This window comes from Ornithorhynchus anatinus, chromosome 9, assembly GCF_004115215.2.
Source record: "Ornithorhynchus anatinus isolate Pmale09 chromosome 9, mOrnAna1.pri.v4, whole genome shotgun sequence".
NCBI lineage: Eukaryota > Metazoa > Chordata > Mammalia > Monotremata > Ornithorhynchidae > Ornithorhynchus > Ornithorhynchus anatinus.
This window is the reverse complement of record NC_041736.1, coordinates 14,674,439-14,691,673: the sequence shown is the minus strand read 5'-3', so window position 1 is coordinate 14,691,673 and position 17,235 is coordinate 14,674,439. Positions and strand designations below refer to the sequence as shown.

The 17,235-nt window shown below is 39.9% G+C and overlaps 1 protein-coding gene across 11 annotated transcripts in view; it reads right to left on the bottom strand.

The window, feature by feature from the left end:
• Positions 1-17,235, bottom strand: part of B3GALT1 (beta-1,3-galactosyltransferase 1) — a 331,813-nt gene that overhangs the window by 193,303 nt on the left and 121,275 nt on the right. For 10 of the 11 annotated variants that reach the window (XR_005660357.1, XM_007671187.3, XM_029072023.2 and 7 more), the window contains one exon: positions 4,959-5,038. The gene's annotated coding sequence lies outside the window, so the exon portion shown is untranslated. The remainder of the gene's footprint in view (positions 1-4,958; positions 5,039-17,235) is intronic. The other variant, XM_029072025.2, reaches the window with a different exon arrangement.

Here is a 17,235-nt window from a genome sequence, read left to right as displayed (position 1 = left end):
TAGACATGATCCCTGCTCACAACGAGCTTTCAGTCCACAGAAGAAAGACCTTAAAATGAATTACAGCTTAATGAAATAATAAAGTATAAGAGTGTGTACCTAAGTGCTGTGGGGCTGATGAGAGTATCAAAGTGCTTACGGGGTACAATACCAGGGTCATAGCTGATACAGTGTGGAGGAATTAGTTGGAGAAGACCTCTTGAAGGAGATGTGATTTCAGGAGGGCTTTGAAGGTGGGCAGAATGGTGGATTGTTGGATGTGAAGGGTGAGTAGTACGGGGCTTTTGGGAAAATAGATTCACTTCTCAAAAACATAATGTGATCTGTGATTACCAAGCTGATGCTATCTGTTATCTCCCATCCCCTATGCTACACTGGAAAGTGGAGAAGGAAGAACAAAAATGTTGCCAAGGTATCATTTGGATTAATTTGGAGTTCTCTTTAAGGACAGAGGGCTCTCAACAAAGAGGAATATTAAGTGTGAAACCTCTGTGGACATTCCTTCATTCATTCAATCGTATTTACTGAGTGCTTACTGTGTGCAGAGCACTGTACTAAATGCTTGGAATGTACAATTCGGCAACAATTGCCCCATGAGCCCACATGGGACAGGACTGGGGACTGCGTCTGACCTCATTATCTTGTATATATCCCAGTACTCAGTACAGTGCTTGCCATAGAGTAAACAACATATACCTCAATGATTATCAATTAATCATACTTACTGAGTCCTTCTTGTGTGCAGAATACTATAATGAGTATTTGGGAGAGAACAATTTGAAGAATTGGTAAACACATTCCCTGCCCACAAAGAGCTCCCAGTATAGAAGGGAAGACAGATATTAATATTAATTACAGCTGGGTGAAATAATAGAGTATAAGGATATGTACATAAGTGCTGGAGAGGCTGGGAAGAGTACCAAAGTGCTTAAAGGGTAGACAGCCAAGTGCAGCGTCGATGCGGTGGGGAGGGGTTTGCTGGGAAAGACCTCTTGGAGGAGATGCAATTTTAGAAAGGCTCTGAAGGTGGGGAAAGTGGTGGAATTGTGGATGTTTCTAATGACCTAAAACTGCTACTGAAAGTCAGGGCTTTAAAATATCACAGAAAAGATGAAGCACTGTGGTCCAGAGGGCAGACCTCAGGACTGGGAATCAGAAGGACCTGATTTCTAATCCTGGCTCTACCATTTGTCTGCTGTGTAACCTTGGGCAAGTCAATTAACTTCTCTGTGCCTCAGTTACCTCATCTGAAAAATGGGGATTAAGACCATGAGCCCCATATAGGAAATGGACTGTGTCCAACCTGATTAGCTTGTACCCATCCCAGCACTTAGTACAATGTCTGACACACAGTAAGTGCTTAAGAAATACCATTATTAAAAAAAAAAAAAAGAGAGAGAATCTTCTTTGCCTCCTGATCAGACTGCTTGGTTGATGGATCTGGTATGCACTTTTAACAGGCCCCCGAATCATGGAATCAGACGTAAAAGGGACAATCTGCTCCAGTCTTCTGCTTCTGAACAGGTGACTACAAAGTCATTTATGGTAAATGCCTGTCTGTTCCCCTTTGGAAGCAGTGAAGAATGGAGATTCCAAATCCCTCACCAGTAGCAAAATCAATCAATCCTTAGCATTTGTTGATCACTTACTATGTATAGAGCATTTGAGAAGCAGTGTGGCTTAGTGGAAAGAGCATGGGCTTGGGAGTCAAAGGTTGTGGGTTGCCATTTGTCAGCTGTGCGACTTCGGCAAGTCACTTAACTTTTCTGTGCTTCGGTTCACTCATCTATAAAATGGGGATTAAGACTGGGAGCCCCACATGGGACAATCTGATTACCTTGTATCTACCCCAGTGCTTAGATCAGTACTTGCATACAGTAAGCGCTTAACAAATACCATCACCATCATTATTAATTATAGCAATGTATTAAGCGCTTGGGAGAGTACAATGCAGCAGAATTAGCAGACACATTCCCTGCTCATAATAAGAGTACAATTCCAGTCTTTAATCTACTTGCTCTTGTTTATGCTTAAATCCATCTCTCCTCCTCTGATACAAGCACCGCTGTCCTTATTTGGCCCTCAGAGGACAACGCAGACCAACTGGTCAGCTCTGCCCTCCAAAAGCCCTTCAGATGCTGGAAAACCACTGCTACCACTGAGTCTTCTCTTCTCGAGGTTAACTCATCCCAGTTCCTTTCACCTTGCCTTCCTAAAACCTAGAAAGCCCTATTGATTGATTGCTTTCCTTGGGGGCTACAAATTGATTGCTTGAATATCTTCCAACATATTAGGGATGAGCTAATGTCTGCCTTTTCTCTATCTTTTAAAGAAGGGCAAATTTTTTTATTTTTCGGGAAATTTTGAAATAGAGTCTCATGTCCACACAGCATCTGCCACTTTCCTACATAACTCAGGGGGCTTATTTCAACCCTTCTGATTTAAATACATCCAGGTTTTTATAAAAATCTCCTTTACTAGTTTGCCTTTTTAATTTTTCATTGCAAATAGGGCCTTGCTCTAGTGATTTGCTGCTTTGTGATCTTTTCCCTAGAGAAAGGAGAGGAAAAAAGGGTTAACTCTGAGTCATCCATTATCAACTGTCCCTTCCTGGGTGCCAGGGGTGCAGTACTTTCCCTGGTTGCCTTCTGCTGCTCAATCACCACTACTTTCCAGATCATTTCCAGAAATTTAGAAGGTTCCTATATTGGCCCATTATGAGTTATTTCTCTTTGAAAAAATTTTTCCTCTGGGTTAAACTGCTATACAGTCCCCTAGACTGTAAGCTCCTTGGGAGCAGGGAACATGCCTACTAACTCTGTCACACTATACACTATACAATATTATTACAGTTCTCTGTGCACAGTAAGCACTTAAATATGATTGATTATACAGACCCCAGATGTTTAGGGAATACGATCCTTGAATACGTGAGCACATGAGGAACCATCGCATTGGTGGGGAGGGTTTTCCAAAAAGCTAAATATAATTTCTTCATGCTCCTGTTCCAGAATCAACCCTGACAAGACGACTGAGCCCTTACAAGCAATTAAAAAGTCATGCTGATCACTTCCCACTAGTCTCTGCCATTCTTTTCCGCTATTCCTAGGGACTATAATTGACTTCTATGTCCTTCAAACATGGCCCTCTCCCCCTAACTCCTCAGCTTTCACCCACCCTGCATTATTACTTAAGCCAAGGACATATGTGGTTTTCACTCAAGCCATATGCCAGCACCACCACTTTCAGTAGAATTGGGACAGGAAGATGACTGGTGGGAGGGAGAGGGATGGATCCTGAAGGGAAGCAAGAATCCCAATCTGGACTCAGCTAGCCACACCTCTTTGCCCCAAATGGCGGCTGACCATTTCAGCAAAGAACTCACCCTGCAAGTAACCAGTTGTGAGGGGGTGGAAATGGAGTATGGGGTGGGGAAGGACCTGTCTTCCCTGCAGTGATTGGATGTAATGTCAAGTTGAGGCTGCAAATCCCGGGCCATGTTGGATATGTGCACAACATAACTCTGATTTTGTGTGCTGCAGTTGATTGGAACCAGCCTATATTTGAATATAGAATTTGAACCACAGATTTCAAATACTGCCAAATATACTGACTGTAAGCTCACTGGGGGCAGGGAATGTGTCTACCAACTCTGTTATATTGTACTCTCCCAAGTGCCAAGTATAGTGATCTGCCCACAGTGAGTGCTCAATAAATACGATTGGCTGTTGCAGGCTATGCATATTGAATATCACCCTCAGTACTCTTTGATAGTAAATGACACTCTGGGAGGAATGTTAACTCCTTCAGGTTTTTCAGTTACCACTTAGTGCTCTGAGACAGAAAATGAGACTCCTTGTATGTCTAATATTCAATATTTGCAATTAAGTGGTCCCCGTGTGTTAGATAATGTAGCCGGTAAATGCAAAGTGCCCCTATAACAGATGATGTAAACATTTAATAAGTGAAAGAGGCTATTCGGTTCAACCTATTGACACTTTTCTGATTTTGATTTCATCTTTTTTCATTCCTGCTCCAGAAAGAGCTAGGGAATGTCTTCAAGAGCCCAGGGAGGAAGCACAGTTCACTGCAGGTGTCTATTTCACTTAGGTAGGACTGCCTAGAGTGAACAAATCTAGTCCAGGTCCTTACTGCATAAATGGGGTGAACTTGGGCAAGCCATTTACCCTGTGTATGCCCTCAATTAGCCCCCCTATAAAATGTGGATGGGAACATTGTTGTGAAGAGAAATGTGAAAATCTATTTTTTATATTGACAAATCATATCACTAATCAACACATTCAACGTAAGCACCTCTGAATAGACATCTGAGTTTAAAATCACCAAATAAATGCGGGTGTTTTAACTTTGGGTAGAGGGCCAATCCATTAGTGTTCCTTGAATTATTCTACACTTTGACTCCAATTGATTTCTTTGCTTGTTAAATGGTTTTATAATTATCTTTAATTGTTTCCTAAAATACTGATTCCAGAGTCCTCTTATCTATTTCTCTCACTTCCCTTATTTTGAAATTAAACCTCCTACCTCCATTCACCTAGGTAGCTTTACATCATATATTAGAAAATGTTTGCAAACTGGTTTCCTCTTTATTGTACATTACGACGTACTTGTCAATACTGAAAAACTCCGATTAGCACTTCTAATGGGTTCCCTGAAAATATCATTAAACGGAACACTGGTAAATGAAGTATTATTTCCCATAGCAAATAATGTAGAACACATTAATGCATTCTCCCAATTCCAAAAAATTACCTAAATAGGGAATATATTTTTAAAAAGTAATGAATGCACAATATTCAACACTAAAACTTTCATAAACAAATAGAAATGTAAACGTGGACCAATAAGGTACTGAATTTAAGCAACTAAACATTTGTATACTTTTTTTTTTTTAAGTTTCTCACTAAAATCTCTGTATACATTGATTTGGTGCTCACCTGAATCCAGACACTTCGACAAATTGAATTTAATAGCCAGCCATAAACTCTTCAACTTCTACTTGCAGCATTGCACTCTGCTGGAGGGGAAAAAAAAAGAAAGAAAAAAAATCACCTGATTGCTGCATGTCAACGATATATTCCCCTCACTCATAGCAGAGGTTTGCTTTGAGGTCGTGATGTACCCTAACACCTATTTAGGAATAGCTAATTCCAATGCAAAACACAGTAACTGTGTGCACTGGTGCTGCACAAGGGCCCCTGAGTGCCCAGAAATGTACGCACACTGTTCAGCGCATGCACTGGAAAACTGGTGCACCACTACCGAGTATCCTGCATTAAAATTCAATAATGCTATTACAGAAAAGCATTTCGATGGGAACAATATAAAACGGAGCATTGCTGCAGTTTATTCCCAATTTTGAGAATAAACCAGTAAGGGCCAGGATATCCTAAATCAGATTTTAGAAATTTTTTCCTATTTGTGAAAAAAGATAATCACTGATACCTACCTGCAGATCCAATCCTATTTCTTATAGGTTTTGGGCAACAAACTTAATTTCCCCATCCCTGTTGAGTTTAACTACTTTTCCTGACTTATTTTCTGTCCAATCCTCTATTTACTTCCAGGCCACGTCTTCTATATCGTCGTTAATCTCTGGTGGATAACCTTGTCATATCTATGTATACTAAATCTATAGAATTTCACTCATCCATCATGGCAGTAATATCTTCAAAGAACTTCAGCAGGTTCGTTAAGCTTGACCTCTGCTGCTTGAATCCTTCTTGGTAATCCTTAATCAAAATGTACTTTATTCTCCTATCACTTAAAACATTTTGTGAGATTTTCCCTGCAACCAATGCTAAATTCACTGGACTAGCCTCGGCTGATTGATTAACACAGGAAATTTTGCCACTACTCAGTCATGGAGGTTCTAGAGCTACACACTCAAAATTCCACAGGGTAAGTACAGAATCCTGGATTTACTTAGCTTAGGCAAAAGTAGAAATGTCCATAGTCTTTCCCTTATGAATAATGGGAGCAAATATTAAATACTTGCAGATATACTTTTCAGCCTTTCTAGAGCCTGTACAATCAGCAAGCTCTCACTTAAAGAGCATCCCAGCCTCTTTCTCTCAGTGGACAGGGCTTTAAACCAACACATTTTCCTGCCCTCAAGCAAATTCTTTATACTGCATAAATTGGAAATTAAAGGGTAACATCTGCCTAAAGGCTGTGGCTCTAGACTATATCCGATGTTTACAACTTTCCTTTTATGAGTGGAAAAAAATGAACATCCTGAATTACCTGATGCGAAAGTCCAAAATTACCAAGTCAATTCTGATATTCATCGAACACATGCTTCGCAATGGGCAAGATTAATTTCCAAGGAAAAAAATCCTTGCAGACTCTGGCTTCAAAGCCTTATTTCTCCTGCAGTACCTCTCTGCTGTTTCTTCCCTGGCAGAGGGAATTGAAATAGCTGTAAAATCTGCAAGGAATACAATTCGGTCTACAATGACAAAGTTGAGTCTACCGGTGTTTTTACAAATAATGCACCAAGCCTGGGAAGAAAGTATATTAGAATTTAAGTTTTCTGTTTGCCATGAAGAAAGAACCTAAGAGATTTCAAAAATCTAGCTCTCAACCACTTCGTTAAAGAACAAACTACCAGAGTATTCACACTATCATTTCCACCAGAAAAATGTATGCATTAATTTATTTCTAATAATAGAGTGATGGATTTTAGCCATATTTCAAAGAATATTGGATTCTTAAGCAGTTATGGTTTCAGGTATTGCAGTAGAGGGGCAGAGGGGAAGACTGCTCTTTGGACTTTAGCATACAGGAATAGTTCCTTATGGAATAATGTCTGTTGCTCTTAATTGGAAATCAAACTTGGGGGAAAAAAAGCAACTGGGAAGAAACTATGATTAAAACTCAGAGACAAAGCAGATCAAACAAAATTGGGCCCCAAATTCTCCCCTGGATATTGCATCAAATAACAGGGAGATACCATCTCTTCTTACTATTTGGCAAGGGAGCAAGCAAAGATGATGTGAGTACTTTACACCACTGGGGAAAGATGAGCGGAACCAGGAAGCAGTTAAGAGAAAAAGGATGAGAGGGCAATTAACAGAATCAATTAATCATAAAGGTGGCAATATAGTAGTTGGGAAGGTCATAAAGGATGAGAAGAAAGAGAGAGAGGTGGGGTGTTTCAGGCAAGTTTGGTGTCATCCTGGGCAAGTAACTTAACCACATTGTGTCTAGCAATAATGAGATGTTGCTAGGACCAAAAATCTATACAAATATATTGAAATGCAAAATATTGATGCCAGCTGAGACTCAATTTTCTCATCCACAAAATGTAAAAATAGTAATTCATTCATTCAATCGTATTTATTGAGTGCTTACTGTTTACAGAGCACTGTACTAAGCACTTGTAAAATTCAGCAATAAAGCAGTAAAGCCCCTCCCAGCCTAAAAGGGATGTGATACTATTGCGCCAACCTATGTGAAAATTCTTTGGAAGAAAAAGAGTGCCATAGCAACATACTGTACTTAGGAGCCACAACTGACAGATGGAGAAGCAGTGACACTGCCACAAATAAAGGGAAAGTATAGTACCTGGGACAGTCCCGAACTTCCATGGCTTGGAAAGATGAAGTAGGCGAAGGATTGGCCTTTTATAGCTATAAATGTGTTTTTATTAAAGAGACAGAATCTGAATGAAGAGATATGATGTTTGAGAAGAAAATATCTTACACAGCTTTTAGAATTTCAGCTCAGTTATACATTTTTGTGTTTCAAAAAGACAACATACTCATATAGAGCACCTCAATAGAACAACTGTTGTCCAGAGTTAATGCTTTTGCAACTTTATTATTGAGGGTCATTTTTAAATCTACTTTGCCAGATGTGACATGTACATGAGCATCACAGTGCTCAGCCTGAAAAATCTATGAATACCATGGAAGGAAATCTTCAATAAAGTTTGTTTTCTCTTTGTTCATACACCAAGTGAGACTGTCATTTTTACCATGTGTGTGACCTTAACCCTGGATGGATCAAAGAACCTTTTAATTTAAAATGAGTGGGTGCAATGCACCCACCATTGGAGTTCACGTAGTTTTTCCAAGACCTTTGACTAGAAGTAAAGCAGGTATCACTTCCTTTTTAAACTGTTAGCTGCTAAAGAGGAAATTCAGTGCTTAAAATCCACTGCAGAAAGGACAAACTCAGTTTTTAATTAATGGGAATCATGGATCTAGGCGATTGGATCTGATGACCTCGCCCAAGTGCTTAGTGCCGTGCTCTGCCAAAAGTTGGCACTCAAATATTTTAGATTGAGTGTCGTACTTAAAAGCAGCCAATATTCCTGAGATAAAGTAAAAAAAAAAAATCAAACAACTCTCTTTTTGAGTGAGGAGATGGAGGGCAACAGGGATTGATTTTTAGCCTTGGCTAAAAATACTGATCACAGTGAGCATTTTATGTGAAAGATATACTCCCTGCAAGCAAACATCTCCATTGTATCCTAAACTGGCTTCAAGAATTTTAAAGAAAGACAGAATTCAGATTGAAAGATAACAGGGCAAAGAAAGTAACTACAACATTGGTGACTCACAAAATTGCTAATTAATTCACTTTTTCGACTTTGAAAAATGCAGCAACAACAGTTCTCCCTGGCACAGGAATCAGCAGACCAACCACGTTCTCCATCTTGTAACCCCTGTACCTTAGGATTTGGCTGCTTAAATAATATCAGATTTTATAACTTAGAGAATGGAAGTACACAATGAACATAAAACCTTCCTTTCACAATGAATGGGCTACAAAACTGACCTCTTGTCATTTACAGGATCCTCTGGGAAAACATTCATTCTTCAACCTCACTTAATTCTCCCATTACACAAGGGGATTACATTCTTATGAAGACTTGAGAAGGTAAGGAAAAGTTGTGCTTTAGTATCCACTCATCCCAACACTGCACACCATCCACATAACCCTTCCTGTTGAGAAGCAGCGTGGCTCACTGGAAAGAGCACGGGCTTTGGAGTCAGAGGTCATGGGTTCGAACCCCGGCTCTGCCACTTGCCAGCTGTGTGACTCTGGGCAAGTCACTTCTCGGTGCCTCAGTTCCCTCATCTGTAAAATGGGGATTAAGACTGTGAGCCCCACGTGGGACAACCTGATTCCCCTGTGTCTACCCCAGCGCTTAGAACAGTGCTCGGCACATAGTAAGCGCTTAACAAATACCAACATTATTATTATTATTATACTGCAGCCCGATACATCTAAAACATTCTAGTTGGATGAATGCTCTCTAGTTCCCTTAAAACATTCTGGCCAAAAGTAAAGTGAAAGCATCAGTATGGCAGAACCGACTGTTATTAAATTATTTGGACTTCCCTCCATGATCCTAATAAAACAAAAATTGAATCAGGTTGACCAAACCACAGCCTCCTCTTCTTTCTATATTTAAGTAAATGTTTAAACTTGGAGAAAGAAGGGTTCCCATTTATTTCATAACTAACTGAAGTGTGAAAGTGTGAAAACAATTAAATAAAATCATTCAGAAAGCATACTGCTCAATGACTTCTATTTCGCTGAGATACTTCCTTTTTTGATTTGACATTTTCTAAATGTGCTCCACAGAAATCAATCCTTAAAGTATTCCTTTAGAAAGTGAAAATAATGGGTATTTTTGTGAAGTTTATGAAATCTATAAGAGATATAATTGTGTGGTTGATTGTACTATAATCAGTGCACTGTTTGTTTGCCTGACCTATTGCAATTCCAATACCCAACTTTCTCTCATCTCCCAGTGAAATGTTGAGTACCATAAATCAGAATCTTCTTTCCAGAGATTAGGGCTTATCTCAGAGCTCTCCTTAACAACAACAACAACAAACCCCCCCAGCTCCTTTATTAAAGTATTATGCCATAGATTTAGTTGGGATAATAATGGTGGTACTAGTAATAATAACAATATTTAACACCTATGTGCCAAGCAGAGATGCTCTACCATCTTTAAAGTCCTTCTGAAATCACATCTTCTCCAAAAAACCTTCCCTGATCAATCCTCACCTCTCCTTTCTATATGCCCTACTACCACTTCAGAATTTCCACTTCATCTAAATGCTACCCTTCCCCTAGCAGCACTATGTCTGCAATACTCTGTTGTCTTCTCCTACCTGAAATTAATTTTAGCAGCTGACAGTCATTCAGTCGTTGAATCATATTTATTGATTGCTCACTGTGTGCAGAGCACTGTACGAAGCCCTTGAAAAGTACAGTTCAGCAATAAAGAGAGACAATCCCTGGTCACATCAGGCTTCTCTCCCATTAGACTGTAAACTCCTTAAGGCACTCCTAGGTACTCTCCCAAGTACACTGACTAGTGCTCAACACACAGTGGGCATTCAATAAATGTCATTGATAGGCAAGTAGTGTGGCCCAGAGAGGCAGTGTGGCCTAGTAGAAAAAGCTACTCCAACCTACGAGTCAGAAGACCTGGGCTCTTATGCCAGCTCTGCCACTTGTCTGTTTTGTGACCTAGGGCAGCAAGTCATCTAACTTCTCTGTGTCTCAATTTCCTCATGTATAAAATGGCATCAAATTTTACCCACTCCTATTTAGACTGTGGGCTTAATGTGGGACAGGGTTTATGTCCAACCTGATTATCATGTGCTTAGCATAATGTTTGCCACATGGAAGAGCTTAACAAGTACCATAATTAATTTTAGAAAGCCCAGAAATCTTATTTCCATTTTACAAATGAGGAATCAAGCACAGAAAGCCTTTTTTGTTTTTCTTTAAATATTTCTTAAGCACTACTATATGCTAGGCACTGTACTAACCACCGGGGAGGATACAAGATAATCAGGTTGGATGCAGCGACTGTCCCAAATGCGGTTTACAGTCTTAATCCTCATTTTACAGATAAAATAACTGAGGCACAGAAAAGTCAAATGACTTGCCCAAGGTCACAGAGCAGACAAGTGGTGGAGAAGGGATTAGGTTCCAGGTCCCCTGATTCCCAGGCTCATGCTCTTTCCACCATGCTACCTCTCAGAAAGTTGCTTAGTTGTGTAGCTTTTGCTTTTAATATACACCAGAAGCATCCTAGAAACCCATAAATATATACAGTGGTTAAGTTTTTCATCCTTGGAGAATTGATTTGCCTACTTTTGGACTTGATTACAAAGACTTAAAAAAATATATGAAGTACACTTATTTCTAGTCTAAATCCTTATTAAACAGAATAAGAAAAATTGGTTCAGCTAAAGCTCTTTTGAAATTCAAATCATATGTATACCTTAGGGAAAAAAAACAGAGGCTGACTTAGCAGCCATGAGTTTAAAACGATTAACCTATTTTACAGAATGGCATCCAATTTATCAGCAATTTTTACTACAGTGGCACTAACAATTTGTCAACAACTATTTATTTTTTCCTATATTTAGATTAATTATTACCTTGTTTAATCTTCTTTTGCTTTTCTTAGGAAGTTCCATTCAGCGACTATGGTGAGACTTTAGTGAATAAGTATCCTATTGATTTCTAAGCTTAACAAGCTTCTGACAGATGAATTGCATCTTTCACACTTTTACTCTCCCATTATATGTAATGTCCATTAGTGTTGAAGTAGCAGGTATAGATTTTTCATCAAAGCTAAAAAGCAACAGTATGGTGTTTTCCAGAAGCAGTTTCAACACAAAACACTTCTTTAAAACCCATTCCATAAGCTTCATGATTTGCATGGTACTAGAGTTTAAACTGCACAAGAATACACTTGCTACAGTTCCAGTTACTGCATGATGAGACATCACCCAGTAAAACAACAAACCTCTTCCCAAAGTGTTGAAATATCAATGCAAGCTAACTCAACTCCTTACTCTCCCTCCCCTCACTCTACAGATGTTAGATACCACTGAAAGTAGTAGAATACAAGTATTATAACTTTTTAACCAGTGAGCTTTAATGACTTGACTAATCAAGAGTAGTAGAGCAAATTTAAAAATACAACAAGTGACTGGACCTGAGGAAAACAATGGAATCTGAGGGTAAAACAACCAAACTGACTGAAAATCTTCCTCCAATGGTAATAGCAGCATTGACAGACCACCCATTTGGGAGGGTGCACGGTACTCGGTGCTTGGGAAGCACAGAATAACCAAGAGACCGTGTCCCACAAGGAGCTAATGTTCTAAAGAAGACAAAGAATATTTTAGAATAAATTGTAAAAGGGTTGAATTGAGAACCAATGTGAAAGGAATGAGCTTCAGAAGAGATGATCGTCTCTGTAAGAAAACCCCACTGTAACCAATTTCATTAAAAATCTTCACACAGTCGAGGCGCTTTAAAAATCACTCCCTTTGTTCCACCACCTTTTCATTGGTTAAGATGCTAACCTGCAGCTTCTGGCTTGTCATCACTAGAGAAGGGTGTTTTCCCCAAACAAATATTTCCATAGAAATTTATATTTGAATTACGGTTCAGTTTGAGACACACCAGACATCCAGTGCCAACTTCACACATGTGGCCTTGTGTGGAGTTCCATCCACAGCATCTCTGGTTCTGCATCTGATCCAGACCAGATATCCTGGTGCTGCATTGTTACCCTTACGTGGGCACAGAGAAGTGAAGTGACTTGCTCAAAGTCACAAAGCAAACAAGGGGTGGTGCCAGGATTAGAACCCATGACCTTCGGACTCCCAGGCCTGTACTCTAAGTGCTTACAAATACCACCACCGTAGTGGTGTCTAACGTTCTAAATAGCCGTGGGCCTTGGATGCATAGCTGCTTGAGCAGTTTCATCAGCATCACTTAGGAATAATATTCAAATCAAACGGCAGGCCAGGATTAGCAGCACTGAAGCTGTGGAACATACGACCCTGCCAGGCGGGACACATGAGGAAAAACAGATGTTCATGGGATGCCTCAGCAGCTGTTGCATAGTGATGTTCACTCACTGAGGGAGAGCAGAGTACAAGTTTTGAACAAATCAAAGTACGGTGTTAACCAACGCAACCTTACGATTAAGAAGCACCATGGCCTAGTGGAAAGAGCACAGGCTTGGGAGTCAGAGGACCTGAGTTGTAATTCCAACTCCGCCTCTTGTCTGCTGTGTGACATTGGACAAGTCGCTAACCTTCCCTAATAATAATAATAATAATGATGATGGCATTTTTTAAGCACTTACTATGTGCCAAGCTCTGTTCTAAGTTTCTAAGGAAACTGTCTCAGTTTCCTCATCTGTAAAATCAATCATTCAACGTTATTTTTTAAGAGCTTACAACATACAGAGCAAGGTACTAATCACCTGAGAGAACAATACAAAAGAGTTAGCAGACACATTCCCTGCCCACAACTTACAGTCTATAAACAATCCTTCCAATTCTTACTTCGACTGTGAGCCCAATGTGGGATAGGGACTGCATCCAACCTAATTTGTATCTGCCCCACCACTTAGAACAGTGTTTGACTAAGTGCTTAAATTCCACTTAAAAAAAACCCCACAGAATGAAAAACTTTGTTGTACTCTGTAAAATGGGGATTAAGACTGTGAGCCCCACCTGGGGCATGGACTGTGTCCAGTGTGATTAGTTTCTATCTACCCCAGCACTCAGTACAGTGCTTGAACACCAAGTAAAAACTTAAATGCCATTTTTAAAAAAAAAGCAGAGTATGGGGAAATTACTGTAGGTAGACAAACAGCCCAGCAGACAGCAACTGGAGAAGGATCATTCTCCTTGAGTGATGGCTTCAAGCTCAAGTACCCAAAAAGCCTCTCACGGAGATAGGTTTCTCCAAGTAGCTACTGCCTCAGCACTGAAAGGAACCATGTAGATTGTAAGTCATCGGCCTTTTCATGCCCATCTGTATGCAGGAATCCATTAGAATGTAAGGTCCCTATTGGCAGGGATTCTGTTTCCTATATCGGCTGAACTCTCCAAAGTCATTAGTATAGTGCTCTGCACATAGTAGGCACTCAAATACTTATTGATAGGCTTAACTAGTGGTGTCATTTTTTAAATGAAAGGCAGTTATGTATATGTAAACAGGTTTTGAACACTACATTTTAAAAGGCTGAGGAGAGACTGCAGATGGTCCAAAAGAATTACAGAGATTAAAAAGACATAAGGAAAAAAACTGCAGAAAATTTGAAAGAATTACGCCTTTAGCAAAATTTGACCTAAGTCACAACAGTTCTTCATAATAATGAAGCATTATGTGCCAAGCACTGGGCAAAGTCCCAGGGAAGATACAAAATAATCACATGGTTCACACACCCTGTCCCACATGGAACTCACATTCTTAGGAGGGAAGACAGGTATTTTAATAATAATTATGATATTTGTTATGTACCTGTCACTATAATGAGTGCTGAGGTGGACTCAAGCAATCAGGTTGGACACAGTCCATCCCACATGGGGCTCACAGTTTTAATCCCCATTTTACAGATGAGGTAACAGGCACAGACAGGTTTTAGTGACTTGCCCAAGGCTACACAGCAGACAAGTGATGGAGCCGAGATTAGAACCCATGACCTTCTGACTCCCAGGTACGTGCTCTATCCACTATGCCATGAAAATTAAGGTACAGAGAAATTACGAACTTGCCCAAAGTTGTAAAGCAGGAAAGTTCTGGAGCTAGAACCAGGGTTAGCATCCCAGTCTCTGGGCTCACAGTTCTGTGTACTTTCCACGAGACCATGCTGCTCATCTCTACAGAACCTTGGGAAGCAGCGTGGCTTAGTGGAATGAGCCCAGGCTTGGGAGTAAGAGGACACGGCTTCTAATGCCGACTCTGCCAATTGTCTGCTATGTGACCTTGGGCAAGTCGCTTAACTTCTCTGTGACTCAGTTACCTCATCTGTAAAATGGGGATTAAAACTGTGAGCCCCACGAGGGACAACCTGACTCCCCAGTATCCATCCCAGAGCTTAGAACAGTGCTCGGCACATAGTAAGCACTTAATAAATACCATAATTATTATTTTTATTAACCCTGAATGAGTAGAAATAGTTTAATAGGAAGAATGTTGGATTGCCTAAGAATACACTGCTTCCAAGAGTGTCTCAATACTAGAACACAGTCATGGAAATATTCCTTCCTGAAGATCTCTAAAAATCAGGTAGTCAACCCTCTAAATTGTATGAGTAGGTGTTGATACCCCTTGAGAAAGGAATTAGAACTAAATGCCTTCTAAGGTCTGTCCAGTCCCAGAGATTAATCATTTTCAGAGTTAACCACAGCACCAGCCTTTTTGCACCAGCCTTTTTTTAAATAAAGCCTCTTTAAATCCATGTCGCACTAAATAAGGCCTACTTTAAATGGGTCACCTTGTTTAAATCCATCCAAGAGAATTAAAAAAATTGCACTTTGAGCAGTTAATATGACATCCTTTTCCTGTCACTTTTGTACTGCTCCAGGAGCAGGTGGGTGCTTAATAAATGCTTTTTTTGATGATGATGAATATCCTAGAGCTAGGGAACACTTTTATTATTTCTTGAACCAGAGGAAAGGCAGTCATAATTCATTTGTTCCTCAAGCACTCTTGACTTAATGGATCTTTCACACTTATAAACAAAACACCATCATCAGCCTTAGTCTGGGAGATAACCTACATGCTTTATTAATATTGTTCTGACCTATGCACGTAGAGAAATTAATAGTCAATGGTGTAACTCGCCAACCAGTGAACTTTTGGAAATATTTCTGAAAATATTTTGGAACTGCTTGCGTGCGGCATCTATGTTAACGTATGTGCGCTAAGGCATCTTTGAGAAGAGAAACTGCTGTATGGGAATGAAGTAAAACTAACAAGAATAGTTTGTGGAAACCTGGGAAAGATTCTGACCAACAGATCTGGCAAGGAACAATCAATAAGGAGTGACTTTCTGAGCAAAGGTCCTTGGCAAGTGAATCAGAGAGGCACACTCACAAATACCACCAGATACTGTAGCTGCTGCTTCTAGTTGCAATCTAAAGCACAGGTTTTACATGAGTGTTGTGGAGAAAGGACTTCTAAATGGTATATTAGACTATTCAGTCACACCTTCCTCTGGAGCTTGAACTAAGGAAAACGATGTTCAAGGAGGTCTTTAGGAATAGACAGACAGTTTCTCGGGGATGGTTAGGGTATCATCCTACAGAAAGGCTGAAAGCTGGAAGATGTTAAATGTGGTCTGTCAAAGTTGACAGAAATACCATATCATAAGAATTTCTACTTTGTAGATCAATCTTTGTACATATTTCCTGCTTGTGTCCATGTCAAGTGTCTGTCTTAATTCTTGATCATCATGACAGGAGAGAGCTTGCCTTTGTATACAGTGGAAGCCAACTAAAATCTTGTTAACAATGAAAATGCTGTTCCTTCCTAGCCCCAAAATTGTATAGGAATAAGACCTTGCATCCGAATCGCATGCAGATTGTTTCAACACATGCAAAGAGAAGATACAAATGAGTGGTAAAAAAATTGGAACACTTCTCCAGCTCGATGCTGTAATGCTTTATTCAGAGGAAAAAAATAAAACAAAAAACACTGTAGAATGGGGCTATAAGGCTTAGGCAGTATTCGCTTTTTATGCTGGAAAGAGATTTCACAGTAGAATACCACTGGGTTTTGTGTTTGATTCCCTAGCATATTATTTGAATTCATATTAATACAAGTTACCACAAAAGCACAAGGGGAATATTCTTTTCCTAAATCACAGAGCTATGTTTTATGGAGATAGAGATGTTCCTGCTGCCATGCCCTATTTGTCCTACATGCATAGAGGGCTAACTAAAATTTCCACCACATCTGGAAGAACTTCTCCTTGGCAAACTGGACGAATAGGGATGGTCATCGAAGAAGGGAACACTGACAAATTGGTTCCTGGGCTCCCAATGTAGTACAATACTTGGAGATGGGGAAGAATGGGACAAAGAATAAGAAGTTTGTACAGTGGTAATCATAAGGGAAACTGAATGACCCTCACTGTGACTTCAGATAACGGGGTGGTTTTTAAGGACCTGGAGCAATACTATAGATACTCAAAGTATTTGGAAGGTTCTGACCTGAAAAATCAAAGACAGGGAAAATGGGTTGCCATTTCCTAAATTCTCCGTCCTCTCATCTATGAATAACTGCATATGTGCCTCTCCTGATAAACTGTGAGCTCCTTGGGGGCAGAGATCATACAACTTATTTATTCGGTTGGTCCTGTACCAAATGTTTAGTACTGTACTCTGCACAAAGTAGGTGCTTAATGAATACAAC